Here is a 14126-nt window from a genome sequence, read left to right as displayed (position 1 = left end):
AACAAAAATAAGTAAATACATAAATAAGATGGGTAATCAAGCAAGTGAAATTAAAACTCACTCCTGCTGACGAGCAGTGGTGAGAAAAGAAAAGTCCAGACGCCGGACAAAAACAGTGTCTGTAAACTGAGAGATTTAAGAAAACAAAATATAAACAGTCAGAAGAACAGAACTCAACTGCCAGTTTAGTAAAACCAGAAGACGAGACACTGTGCGGTTCCCACAATCCTTTTAGTAAACCATCACTCACTCCTGCAGCCGCATCTGCAGCAACACCCATATCAGGAAGAACATAATAATCCCTTATTAAGTGAAAACTAGAGATCACAGTAGTTTTGTAGTAGTTTAAAAGGGTTGAAAACAGACCCCACTGAGTAGATAGAAATATAAAAAGTACGAAATAAAGATGAACAAAGGGAAAATTACAGTAGAAATTATCTTTAGAGTATTTGAAATTAATAATAGCAAGGATAACACCCTGTAAAGTGATATTATCAATGAAACACAGTTGGCATGATGACCATGCCCAGCATGTATAAAATGAATATAAAGCAAATACTTCACACGAAAATATTTTAATAACATAAATAAAGTATATTAAGGCTGTGTCACTGTTCAGCCAAGGACAGTGTGTGAAAAGGTAACTGTCTCCACCCTGGGAAAAGGATGATTCTGCAGGTCATCTGAAGCCCTTGATGGATACAAAATAAAATATAAATAATATATTATAATAGAACTGCCTGGTCCGCCATGCAACAGAGAGAACAAATGTGACCGCAGATTGGATGAATTCTAAATTATCTGTTTGCTGAATAAGATGATCCTAACTAACAAATTGGCTCAGTAGTAGTATAGTGGTACACACTGATAAAATATTATAATATGCTTTTGCTGTTATATAAGACAAAGATGATAATATTAACAATGACATAATATTAATATGAAGAGGCACCTTAATCGGTTATGATGTGAGGTGGATAATTGTTAAGCAGTAGTCTGCATCAAGCTTAAGGTTTGCTGAAACTCAGTGTAATGACATGTGAGATGAACACAATACAGAGAATAACTAAACTAATGAAGTGCATAGAGGCACTTGACCAGCTTGAAACCTATCATCCTACAATGACACATTGCTGAGATATAGAGCACACCTATAATAACAACCAATAAGCAAAACCCTGTAGACAACAGCTAAAACTACAGGATTGAGAAGCTGAATTAAATATGTAGACACTGCTAAGCTGATGAGCATGTTCCACATTTTCTTTTCTTTTTCTTTATTTGTTTCTTTTAGAGCAGAAGCTGCTGTAACACACCCAAAGAAAGACTCTAGGTCTGACCAACCGTCTCAGTCGTGGGAAAAAGATGACAGTCAATAAAATTCTAAAAGATAATTTATTGACGAAAAATATATCAAGAGATAAAAGATAAAACAGTCCAGTGTCCCACTTATGAATTGTATAAAAACACACAGTCCCAAGGCCAGAGCCAGCTATGCCACACGGCCAAGTTTAACAGGGTTAGAAGTTGTCCTTGGAGACCCACCACCCTGCAAGCATATAGTCAGTGGTCACTCAAGCCTCTGGAACTCTGCTGCCTTTAGGCTGTGGCATATAATAGGCCCTGGACTGCACAGAGAGACAAAACAACACAGCAGTGTTTGTAGTGTGGGCTATATGTAGACCAGTGTATCAGTGCAATCAAGTACACCTGCCTCTAATTAGTCCAACCCCATTCCAGCCATTGGCTCACCAAAAATGTGACAACCACAAAACCACTCCCAACCCAGTGCAACTTCACACAATAATATGGAGCTGAATTAACACAGGCACATTAGTCTACCATGTTACAAGCTGCATGATATTAAAAGCCAACATATGCAGACTTCTGCCTTGTTCGGGTGGCAGCATTTTTCTTTCTCTTTTGTGTCCTGACACGTTTATGTTTTTTGTTTTTGTTTGATTATTTTGTTGGTTTTGGAAACAAATTTAAACGAACTTGTGACAATACTTGAGAGTCACAATGACACATGGTGATTAGGCATATGATTGAAAAATGCCTAGGTTTAGAGCTGTGAGCTATGAGCTGTGAGCAATGCAAAGTTAAATATATATATATTTGTATAAATGGGAAACAACCCTAACTTGAAAGTTTGAAATGTGTGAGATCCATGCATTGTTTGAAAAACTAGAAATTATTCAAAACTGCCTTAAGTGAAAATGTAGTGTTGCATCTATTCTCCCAAACCAAGACAAACAAAAAAGACGAAGCTTTCTGTAACTTCAAAATAAGGCTGACTGTTGACAATAGACTAAAACACTAATCCGCAGGTGGCTATCAGGAACAGAGAGGCGAGCAAAGTCACAAACACCAAGGCTGCAGACAGCCACGCAGAAACAGCAGATAACATAGAGACAACGCCTGCTAGAACCGTGGAGAGGAAGGTCACTTCCCACGAGATTGTAGGAGTAGAGGACAAATTAGTTGTAAAGTCAGCTTCAGGCCACACAACTGTACAACCATTAACTGCCCCCTTTAGAACTAGTACATACAGCAAGTGGCCGCAGGTGCTTTATTAAATGCATATATGACCCGTCGTGTCCAGTAAATTTGCTAGGTAGAGACGCTCTGACAAAACTTAAGATAGCAGTCGTGCCATTCTTTTCTGGTATTACACCTGAGTGCATGCTAAATGACACCCGCAACATCCACTTTCCAGAAACCGACCGAGTATCACAACATTCTGAGATTTAAACAAACCCCAGGCCCAGATCCACCTTATGATCAGCAAGTGTGGAAGCTAGGAGAACAGCATTTGACCTTACAGCACAGGCCGAAATTGTGTAGGTTACGCAGTAACCACAGATAGTAAAATAATAGAAGCAAAACCACTTTCTTCTTCATGTCCTGCACAGAGCGCTGAGCTGATAGCTGTGATACGCGAAAGCTAAATACAAAAAGACAAAATAATAAACATACATACAGACAGCCAGTATGTTTTCTCTGCTGTGCATCATTTTGCAAAAAATTTGGCATAACAGAGGAATGATTACACCAACTGGCAAACCAGCATGCCAACCTCTTACAACGCCTACTGACTCTTTCATTACTACAGGCAACAATTTTGCTGACAGAGCAGGCAAACATCACATTGATGGCAGTAAACACACATCAGATTCCACTGGATGTGTTGAAAAATGAACAAAAAGCAGCAAGCACAGCAGAGCAGGCAAAATGGCTAAAACACGGTGCAGTTCTGACAAACAACTTAATGATGTGTTATGGCAAGCCAGTGTTGCCAAAATCGCTCCACAAGATGGCGGCATTAGTGACTCATGGCTGTACGCATTTGTCAACGGGGGGACTGACCAGTATTGTCAACTCTCATTTCTACACTGTAAATTCTACACTGTAAATTTTGAAACCTCAGCAAAACAATTTGTCAGAACGTGCATGACGTGTCAAAAATATAATGCTCAGGGAAACCTGAGACCACACAATCCATATGGACTTTATTGAGCTAAATGAATGCCAAGGGTAAAAATACACCCTAGTGGTTATAGATGTATTCTCAAAGTGGCCAGAAATCTATCCAGTGAAAAAGGCAGATACAATTTCAGTAGCAAAATGTATGTCTAAGTTGTAGAGATGGACCGATCCGATATTACGTATCGGTATCGGTCCGATACTGACCTAAATTACTGGATCGGATATCGGAGAAAAATAAAAAATGTAATCCGATCCATTAAATATCACGAAAGCACCTCACAAAACTTGCAACACGCCGTAACTCACCTCAGAACGTATGCATCACGTGATAGAGCAGCTGTGGCATGCAGGACCTGTCGGTGGTCTGGATAGCATGTGGAGCTTCGCTAGCAACCTGGCATTTCATCTCCGACAAAGTTATCCCCGAGAGAAGTAAAGCAAGTGTGTAAGTCCATCTCTGAATGTTTGTAAAGCATTCCCACGTTAAGCTTAACAAGCGACTGCCTCTCGCTCTCCGGCTGCTACTTCAATCGTGAAACTGCTTAAATCAGCTGATCGGCTTTTCTGTGCGAGTCTGTCTCTCGTTTGTTTTTGGTCCACTTTGCGCCAGAAAGAGCAAACCAGCGGCTGAACAACAGCAGCACGTTTAAGCTTGATAAGCTGTTGTTAGAATTTATTTAATATTAATTTCTACACCAGGATCTTTTTCTACGTAGCTGACGGCTGGTAACTGTGCAGGGGCGGATCTAGCAAAGTTTAGCCAGGGGGGCCGATAGGGCATTAACTGGGAAAAGGGGGCACAAAGACATACTTTTCTTTCTTATTCTCATTTAAAATGTCTAGCTTTTAATAAATAATTATCTGACACCCAAAGTTTTAATTTGATGTAAAATGAATAGAAGTCAATTACTGTACATAGTGACTATTAAGTCTAATATATATACCCTAGTAAGCTATAGTACTTTTTCCTTTGGGAAGGTACCATCTGTGCAGTCTGCAATTTTGTTGAAGAAAGATGTTGAATCTATTTAATATTTCTTGAAAAATAATTGATTTCTGTGCATTTTTTTTCACACTGCATCAAATTAAGGTTGATTACGTCGATTAAGCATCATGAGGTGGAGCGTGAGGGGTGGTTCCCTATTTTTTATTTATTTAATTTTGTTGTTGCTGGGAGTTGGAACCCTATTAGTTAGGTTGCTTAATATTTACGCTAAGTACTCTTTAAAATACCAGAATAGGAAGGATGGTGTAGGTCTAAGTTTATTAGATTGATCAGTATTGCTGAACTATGAAATATTTTTTTTGTATACAGGTATAACAGAATAGCTTTAGTGTAGTTGTTGTTTTAAACTTGAGTATGAACTTGCAGACTTGCAAAATGCAGCAAGATATTTTAAAAAACAGTTTTGTTGATTAAAAAACACTATATCGGATTCATATCGGTATCGGCAGATATCCAAATTTATGATATCGGTATCGGTATCGGACATAAAAAAGTGGTATCGTGCCATCTCTACTAAGTTGTAGGAAAATAAAGAGATGATTGTAAATGACGAAGAATGTAAATGATGTCATCACTAAGGTCTCTGAAGCACTCGGTTTCAGCATAAAACACCACTGTGCTTATCACCCTCAGAGCGCAGGCCTTGTAGAGAGAACTAACGGCACTATAAAACAAAGGCTCAGGAAATGCATGGCAGAAACAGGAAGGCCGTGGCCTGAATGTTTGGGTTTAGTGAAAATGTGGATGCGCTTAACACAAGGCTCCCATAAACTAACTCCATTTGAAATCATTCATGGCAGGCCGTTTCCACTGCCTATTACCAGTCAACCAATAGACAAAGCAATCAGAGAAAACACATTAGCAGAATGGATGTCTAAGCTGTTAGAAAACAAAGAGATCATTGTACATAATCAACAACCTGATGATGTTTCTCCAGTGTCTTGCAGACTAAAGCCCGGTGACTGGGTTCTGATCAAGGTGCTCCAAAGGAAAAACTGGAGCACACCCAGGTGGGAGGGGCCATACCAAGTCCTCCTCACTACACCGACCGCTTGCAAAATTGCGGAACGACCATCCTGGATCCATCAGAGTCACTGCAGGCGAGTCAGTGAAGCCATCTAAACACAGCTGATGGCAGGCTTGCCCACTTGTTGTGATCTCGCCCGGTGGAGGGGTCAGCTTTCCTGGCCGGGGGGTCTACTCGCGACAGGAGGGTGCGTCCCGTCGTCATGAGGTGGTGGCTCTTAACAACTGCAGCGGCCCTGACCATGGCCGGGCTCCTCATCTTTGCTTCCGTGAGGGACAATAAGTCACGCTATATGAAGAAAAGGCAGACACTGTATGACAAAGGAAAGTACACCAAGTTTCCCCATTGCTATGCCACTAATTTCTGGTGGCAGTTTATGAACACTACAGCTTACTGGAATAATAAAACTGACTGCTATGCAAATACACTTTCTGCCCACCGAGGAACGAGAAGAAGTGTATTGACTGGTCACTCAACGAAACCTGTGCCAGTAACGCGACACTGATGAGCCTCAACTGTCGCTCCAACTACAGCTACCGAATGATACTACAAACAAAGACTCATTACCAGACAGGATGTGCACGGACGGCACCAAGCAGTAAAGGAACCAGAGTTTCGCATCTGAGGAGGAGTGAAATTCTTACAGAGCTTGATCCCCGGCATTGGAGTTGCCGAGGTGCGGGATCACGTGGAAATCAACCGATATGCTCTGCTACGACACATCAACTTAACTAAGGCCCTGGGAACGGCCTTAGCAGGAGAACAGCAGGCCATCAGAACGATGGTGCTGCAGAACAGACTGACACTAGACCTGCTAACAGCATCACAAGGAGGAGTTTGCAAGCTGATCGGGGAAACATGTTGCACTTTTATCCCTGATGGATACGAAACTGGAGGAGACATTTATGAAGCTTTGCAGAATTTGACCGCTCTGCAAAAATATGTCACTGACCACACACCTGGAGCAGCTACAGCACAAGGCTGGCTGGACTGGCTGTTCAGCGGTTCATGGCTAGCTGCTGTAGCAAAGCCATTTTTCCTTCTAGGTCTCATCATGATAGCACTGCTCATATTAGTGTTGTGTGTGTTGCCATGCCTAAGAGTAATGATTTCAAAGATGATAACAACTACAATGACTGCTTATGTTGCCGTGCCTCAAGAAGAACAACATCCCGTTGCAATTCTGTTAGAGGAGAACTTGTACTAACTGCTAATAAATGACGTGGTGATTAAAAATGACTTGTCATCTTCACAGACAATTGTTGTATACATTTAAAATAAGTTAAAACAGGAGGGAATGTTACAGGAAAAATGATTCTATGTTTCTTTACCTTCTTTTAAATGTACAAAGATGTCTTTTGTCTGCCCTCTGCCTATGGTTAGATTAGTTTAGAATTATCTTTTTAGACTTTCCCAGCAAAGACATCTTGTTTCTGGGACATATTGTTTTAGATTGTTTTATCTTCCCTAGCTCTCTGCTGACGAGACTAGCACCATATATGGAGTTGTTTTATTTTATCTGTTTATTATTTGTTATCCTGTTCTCACTGTCTCTGTGCTGTGTGCCTATAAAAATTACCAAGCCACTGTGCATGGTGTGAGTTGTTCTTAGCAGCTCACCCGTGTACACGTTTGATAAAGAAAGTAACTTTGTTTCATTGTGTCTTTATTTCTCCTGGGTTTTTTACAGAGTTTTCCCCCAACAACCTGTAGTCTAGGTGTGCTTCATTCCAGAGTTAGACTTTCATCCTGCCAGCAGCTCAAAAGCTATAAAACAGGTTTTCCTCCATTCCAGCTGCACATGTCACAACATTACTCTTAATTTTAATTACTTTTGTAGAATCTATTTAGACTTTGAAGCAAAACTATCAGATTTCTCACATAACTAAAAGATTTGATTTAATTATCAGTAATCATCAGTGCACCTGACTCACATATTTTGGGTAAAACACACTGCTAACCTCAGTAAGGGCCAGTCAAAACACCCTTTACCTCGGAGCACTAATGAGTACAGTATCAAAGTTCTGTGAGTGATGAGACATTCTGTATGATTTTAGGATGGATTTCTTCATTTTAGCCCTGATTTTGATTTTGCTGTATTTCCAATCGCTAATCACCTCTGAGAACTAAAAGAGAAACAAAGAGCTTTGGAACAACGAGGCAGCAGGAGGACAGCTGCAGTTTAACAGCTTCAACTCACTGACAGGAAACAACATTAGAAACATCATCATCCTCAACTCATCTGCTGCACTGACACTGACACCTTCAACGGACACACCTTCAGTTTACCAACAGTTTGAATGTATGGAAACATCCTGTGAGTGAAAGTGTGTGTGAAGGTGTGTATGTGTGTGTTAGTATCAGGATCAGAGAACGACAGCTTTCCTCTGTTCCAGTCCAGATTCATTCTGATCCTCTGGAGCTTCTTCTGAACTGAAAAAGAAGTTTCAGCTGCTGGGTAGAATTTTTTATCTTCGAAGAACCCTATTGTCCATAATCCAGACAGTATGCTTCCCTTCCTCTGCTCAGACTCTTCCAACACACCCAGTTCCCACCCTGTACTGTCTCCAACTTCAACATCCCAGCTGTGAGTCCCTGAGTTAAAGCTCTCAGAGCCCAGGACAGAGCAGGAATGATCAAACCTCTCTGGATTATCAGGAAGCTGCTTCTCTCCTCCTCGTCTCACACTGGTCAGATCTTCAGACAGGATGAGTTCTGGATCAGCAGTGTTTGGGTCCAGAATGAGATTGCTAGAACATATTAGTAGTCTGGCAGCTTGGAGGCGAGAACGACGTGATTTGTTCAGGCTGGTAAACAGGACATTACAATAATCTAAACACAATGACACAAATGTATGAACAGTTTTTTCCAGTTCAGCCGAGGAGATAATATGTCACAGTAGGGCTGGGCCATATTATATCTTTCACGGTAATACCGGTACAATGCTAGACTACGATAAGAAAATAAAATATCTCAATAGAATATGGGTAAAACGCGCATGCGCAGTGCCGAAAAAGCACGGCGGTAACGGAGAAGGAGAATGGGAAAAGCAGATTGTTGAGTGAAATGGATAAACCAGAAAAATGGTGTAACTTAACTGGTTTGGTGTTTGTCCGTCAGAGACACAACAAAGCACTTTTTTCTTTTGTAGAACATGCAAGCGGCCGTCGTTATTGCCGTATTTGTCAGACTAAGGTGCTCGTAAATCTGGGAGTAATCTGGGTCCAAAACTCCATCTACTTGAGGTCCCCTCCAGGTCCCAAAGTCAAACAAACACTGCAGCATCACTGAGAGTTAAAAAACTGTCTAAATTCTTCCATCTTTAATAAAACGATCAGCGTTGCTGCTTTACCAGGTGTAACTATGAAGTTTAACATCCAGGCATCTGTGAAAACAGAATTCATTACATTTAACGGAGTTAGAAGTTAGCTCCCTAGTGTTAAGGTTCAAAATATTGGGGATGGAGACAAGAGAAAAAACCACAATAACAACACTGGTCCGGTCGGGTCAAGTCAAACGATGATTTTAATGATCACACGCGTGGGAGATGGACACTGATGCAGACAGCCTCAGATCTCAAAATGGTGGAGCATTGCTCAAACTTTTATAGCCTCTGGTGCCTCCACCTTATCATAAAAGCCTAAACATTCACATGCTTTCTCTCACACAGCGCCTAAGCTACGACCTTGGCTCCCTGTTTATCTGCTCCTGCTGAGATGGGGCAGAAAACTCCAGCATGTTCTGTTCTCTTCTAATCAGACAAATAAGGCAATGACTTTCTGCGAACAGTATTTCTTATAACTCAGCAGTATAATGCATCATAAAACAATATCATTCATTCACAATAAGTCAACAGTTTAATATAATGCAAATCAGTTTAACTAATGCAATAGTTGTCAGCTTCTTCTAATTCAGGAGAATAATGCAAACTAAAACTACATAATAATTCACAATCTTTAATTAGGGGTATAACATGGCATAAAATAATATTATAATCTAATAATTCCCCCTGATGAGCTCATTAGAATAATGAGCTCACCAACACCCCATAATTCAGTGTGGCCGGGTTCATCTCTTTTCACTCCTGAGGTCCTTTGTCCCCCTGAGGGGCGAACCATATGTGAGATGACCTCTATGTTTGCACAATTCAGATGCAAGAAAAACTATTATTCCAACAATAGCGGGTACAGATGACACTCCCCAGTTCTCCCACAGCTTTATTTGGTGCTACCTTATACCCTTCAGACGTACTCAGACTAGAACCTCTGTCCAAGGAGCTTCTAGCCTTTATTTTATTGCTGCAGCTACCAGTGTCGTCCAGTTGGGTGATCCTCTGCTCTTCATTCTTCAACCTTAGGGGTTAGACAACCCTTCAGTCGTGGCACAGATCAGGGGATTATTCTGCCCCGATTTCAAACAACGATCTGTGTATCCTCCAGAAAAAGGAACAGGAAGGTGTCCCCCTTTTTGCCCAAAAGCCTCTTGAACTTCGTTGGTCTGGTGTTCCCGGATTTCCGCCAAACCCTTCATGGTTATTGCTGTGTTTATGGGATCCATCCTTTTGTGGTGACTAGCTGGAGCCCAAACGCCATGACCCTTGGACCCAGTTGATGTCTCGGCAGTCACTGTGTCTGTCTCTGCTGCCGAGGATCCTCGCATCTCTGTGACCTCGTCTGGTGTCTGTTCCTTTCTCTGTAAGAGACAGAAAACCAAAACACCTCTCTTCCTACCCCTAATAATCTAATGTTATTATCTACTGACCTTCTAATGATTCAGAATTGGTCTAAAACATTTCAGAATGTCCCAGGGACTTATTCTACTCATATCCTATGTGTGTGTAAGCGTGTTTGCATTTAGCCCTCTGCACTCAAAGTCAATACCTGCAATATATCAGTCCGGACCATCACGCCAAACGAAGCTTCTGACCTTCAAAACACCAAGTGCCAACTCATTATAAGCACATTTGCAAGGTGTGTCTGAGAATTATTGAAACCACTCTTTTTAACAAAAGACAAAGAAATTAACAAATCTTCTAAACGCTATTCAGTTCATTTCAATGATTAATGCTTAAACATGGACGTGATGATCTATGCTTCTCACTGATTCTCTACAAAAGTCCGTCTTCTCGGACCGCTATTAGCTTAAGCTTTACCATACCTAAGGTATTAAAGACACAAATCAAGTTATAAAATGTTCAAATAATCCTTGTTTGATGTTAAAGGTCAACTTTCCCCCCCTTTTTTGACACATTCCAATGTGTCAAATCAACGGAGCTAGAACATTCAAAAAAGTTAGGCAGCTACAAAGTTTCCCAGACTCTTAAGGTGATCTGCGTGTAATGTTCTGACTCAGGTATTTAATATTTTAATAAAGGTCGTTTAATTAACTGCCACTATTTAAACTAAACTTAAAGACATAATTGAAGAAAAGATCTCAAGGAATAACATGATATCAGTGTTTTGTAAGCGCGTGCGGCCTTCTATGCTCGAAGCCTTTCCCTCAATAGATCAGTCAGACATTCGCGCTGACTTTTAACCCTTATTAACTTGAGCACAACTCTACAATGAGCAACAAGTCGCAATATGTATAAAAATGGTCATGGTTACACCTGCAATGAAAAATTATATCATTATCCTAACACCTGTAAATAGAAGATTCATCAGAGGTTATAACAATCACAGGAACACAGATGTTAGTATAAGGTCAAAAGCTTCAATAAATGATCATCGATGCAATGCTTGTTGCATGATTCTCATACAATAATAATGCTGATATTAAAATAACAGTAAAACCCCTTTTGTCCCGTTTCACTTGACACCTAAACGTTTATAAATGCCTCTTTTAAATTTTATTTCCCCCTGTTCTCCCCTTACTGACCACAGCAGGGGGATCTTAGTTTTGAATCAGCCATGAATCCAGCTCACCTGATTCATCAGTGAGCTCCACCATCACTGGCGTCTGCCAGGGTGGCGCTGCATACTCTTCCTTTAATGTCACTATTTTCAACCTGTTAATTAGAGTGCTTAAACCTGAAGTCGACTACGCCCACAACAAGTCAATACAGCTGTAAATGTGGCCAATTATCAATCTATTACCAATCAATAACAACAGATAACTTCTATTTTATGCATGCTTTTAATCAACCACTCACCCAGAGGATCTCCAATCCCAGGAAATTCCTTCTCCTCAGTCAATGAGTCTGTCCTCCTTCCATGCCCTGGTAACTGGTCCATCCAGAGCCATATGATCTCAAATATACATACAACAAGCCAAACCACACCTTGGTCACACCATCCCTTTTCCGCCCCGAAGATGTCCAATGCCATCCTAGTATGGACTGAAAGTGGCTTTAACGCTGACTGTCCTGACAATCCATCTTATAACATTTCCTGGTCAGATCTGCCAATCTCCGCCCCAGGGTTTTAAATATTTTGCAATTTTCATTAGTTTCTATGTTTTTTCTAGTTTTGCCTCCAGATTTTCAATTTTTTTTTTTTTTTTTTTTTACCAGTTGGAATCAGTTTTTACCAATTCTTTGCTAGTTTAGTCTAGTTTTTATTTTCTGAAACTCCTTAGTTTCAGTTTAGTTTTAGTTGTGTTTTGCAAAAATTAAGTGTAACAAAATCTCAGTTCCATCATATCAGTCATGCTCTTCTGGTTATCCTTGGGTGTTGAGACTAATCACTGTTAACTCTTGCCGCACCAAGTGTTCCTAATTTTGGTTGAAGTGAATTGATAACCTTTTTGAAGGCGATTGTTTCACACATTTGTTTAGATGTCCCAGTCCTGTTATCTCGGGATACATCACGCTGCCTTATCTGGGGTTAGCTGTTTTCGGGGGATGCGGGTTGAGTGGGGGAGCTCTTCAAGGAGGGGGAGAGTGCTCCCCCTGATGAGGTCTTCTAGGTAAGCTAGGTTAACCTTCTTGTGTGAGCTTTTCAAGTGCACTTTAAGGTTTGTGGGATTTTTCGTGTCATAAATGTCCCTCATAACCCCCTGATGACCCAGTAATTCATTTTTGTGCACTGTAGTACACATTTAGTTTTTTGCTTGTAGCTCTCCTACTCTACTTGCCACTCCTCTAAGTCCTGATGTTTCTTAGAGAGGACAACAGTACCTTTAAAATTATATCACATGTGTGGGGGTGTGGCCTTGCCAATTGTTTTTCCCACCTTTTCAAAATGGCTGGCGTGCCCACAAGCACATTTTATGGAAGAAAGAAAGGTAAGCTTGATATTTACATTTAAAATGTTTTGTTAAACTCAGATTTTTATTTTATTCAAAAAATAAACATCTAGTAAATAATTTGAGGGGTCTTTAAGAATTAGGCTTATTTAGTTTCACAGAGAACATGACTAATTTATTAATGTGTGCTCTACACATTGGGACTTTATACTTATATTTATTTCACTGTTTCCTAGTAGACAACGGAGAAAATTCTTAACAGAATTATTGAGGGAGATTCAAACATAGATTTTTCAGAGGATGAGAGTCATGTGAGCCAGGTAGGAGAGGGTGAGAACCCAGGAGGAGCCACACAAAGATTATCGAGATGCAGTGGCAGATGTAATGGAGAAAAACACAGGGCCACCTGAAATCTGTCATCCTATCTGGTCCAAAACCAACATGTAGGAGAACCTGGAATTTTGATTTTGAGTTAAAAATAAAATATGGGTAAAATGCAGAAATGTTTTCCAGTAAAGTAAAAAATAAGAGTCGCAATTATAGTTGAATCCATGACACCTAATTGTTTCTACAAGATCACGTCGTTGCTAAAAGTTATCAGTGATCTCAATGTGTGAAAAGAACTCCCAGTATCTGGGGTTCAAGCTCCTCTTGGCTGAGAAACCCTGGGGCAAACATGTGAACAAGACCTGAATAGTACCAGTAATGAAGACTTCTCTCCAAAGATCAATAAAAGGAAGCCCCAATCAGATGAGAGTGTAGCAAAATATGGTTCACTCCACTTGCCTGAAATGGTTAACAGTCCAAGGCATTTCAGTTGTAGAATGGTTGGGTGCAACAGTAAAACACATGTGAGATGTGGGAAGTGCCAAATGTTCCTTTGTGTCTCCAAATAAAAATAAAAAATCACAGTACTTCCTCAGATATCATAAATGAATTGACTTTTGTGAAATAGAAAGCCCAGTGCAATCACTTGTTCTTGAACCAATGGCTTACAGCTAGTGAAGTGTCAGTGACTTCTAAGTTGATCCCTGATCTACATTTTTTGATAATGTTATATAAATAAGTTTTAATATCCTGCTTACAAAAATTTCAGTGGAACGTGTAATCTTCTTAAATAGCTCTTGAATGTTGTTAGTTTCACATTCGTGATCAATGAACTCCCCTTGTGCACTGTAGTGCACATGTTGTAAAATTTAAATAAAATTAGTTAAAAACAATTTTGTTTTTGTATTGTGTTTATTTTACCGTCCCAACACTTGATTTATCTTAAAAAGAAAAAAGAAAAAGAAAAAGAAAAAATGAAAATACTTATCAATGCAACTAAACACATTTTGCTATAAATCCAGTTAATTTTAGTTAGTTTTGTGAACATTCAGTACAGTTTTAGTTAGTTTTCCTTTTTGTTTTGATTTTATT

Source organism: Astatotilapia calliptera, chromosome 3 (genome assembly GCF_900246225.1).
Source record: "Astatotilapia calliptera chromosome 3, fAstCal1.2, whole genome shotgun sequence".
In the NCBI taxonomy this organism is placed as follows: domain Eukaryota; kingdom Metazoa; phylum Chordata; class Actinopteri; order Cichliformes; family Cichlidae; genus Astatotilapia; species Astatotilapia calliptera.
The sequence above is the reverse complement of the archived record's forward strand: the minus strand, read 5'-3'. Positions refer to the sequence as shown.